Source organism: Galeopterus variegatus, unplaced genomic scaffold, assembly GCF_000696425.1.
Source record: "Galeopterus variegatus unplaced genomic scaffold, G_variegatus-3.0.2 Scaffold4190, whole genome shotgun sequence".
In the NCBI taxonomy this organism is placed as follows: Eukaryota; Metazoa; Chordata; class Mammalia; order Dermoptera; family Cynocephalidae; genus Galeopterus; species Galeopterus variegatus.
The window spans coordinates 2,603-3,903 of NW_007730301.1; positions in this window are offsets into that span (position 1 = coordinate 2,603).

The following is a 1,301-nucleotide window of genomic DNA, read 5'->3' on the forward strand; positions in this document are numbered from 1 at the left end:
CTTCCAGCACTAGGGGAAGGAAGCTAAGGGGAGTATTAATGGTTCTCAGGAATCTCATTCTTGTATCAGAATATAAATTTACTATGACATTAGACAAAGCGACTTTCAAATTTCTAATCCATTCAAGCAAACTAACTAATACAAGAAAATATGAGAGCACATTTACAAAATGAGCATACTATGCCCTGCTGTGCAGGCAATGGAATATCTATCTAAAGTGATTAGTTCAGTTTTTTCTCTTGATGCGGCTTGCAGACCATTTCTACTCTGGCTAGGTCTGTTTCTTTAGGACATAACAACTTCCTAATTCAGTGTAGGAATTTCTAACATGAGGACTAAGTATCTCCAGGGGACCATTATGTTTAAGGCAAGAGTCTACCAAAAATAAAAATGTTTCAGGACAGTTAAAAAATAAATACATAAAAATTTTCTAAGGGATTTATAATTATAAAGGTTGACAGATTCTTGAAGAAGAATCAGAACAGAAACCCTCCAAAGGCACAAAAGTTTAAAGATTACCTACCATAAAATCCACTTACCTCTTTTCAATACTATTCCACATTACTCAAGACATATTCCTTATGATAGTTTCAACAAATTCTCAAGATAATTCACTGCAAGCAAAAATACATTCAGTATATTATTTACATCTTGGGAATATATATTTGTATTTTCTCTGTAAATAAAAAGGCATACTTCATTTAAAATATCATTATAATTGTTTGTTCTGGCCTGTAGATATGATTCACAGATGCGGGATAAAGAATACTGATCAACAAATGCACGCATGTGCATTGTGTCTACTAAGTAGAACATCATCAATACTGTTGAAAATCCCCTGTGGGCATCTCTTGGCTGTCATCCCAGCCTTTCTTCTCTGGAAGTAATTACCATCTTGATTGCATGCTAATAATTCTCTATACAAATTAATTTGATCCCTTTTTGTTTAGTTTTCTCATTTATGACCTAGACAAAAATGGAATCATGTAATGTGTATTTTCCTGTTACTTGTTTTTTGTTTTTGTTTTATTTTTTACTTTTCATAACATAAAGTGTATACCCGTAGTTCATTTGTACAGCTGCGTAATATTCCTTTGCTTCATTGCCAATTGTGCTACTGCTGGCATTTGGATTGTTTTCAGTTTTTTGCTCTGTAAACAATGTGATTGTGTACAATGTTGACTATGTCCTGATGGAAATGAACAAAGGCTTCTCTAGAATACTCACAAAATAATTGGATTACTTGCTATAGAATGTATATCTGATTTAATTAGTAATTCCTAATTGTTTCTGAAAGAAAT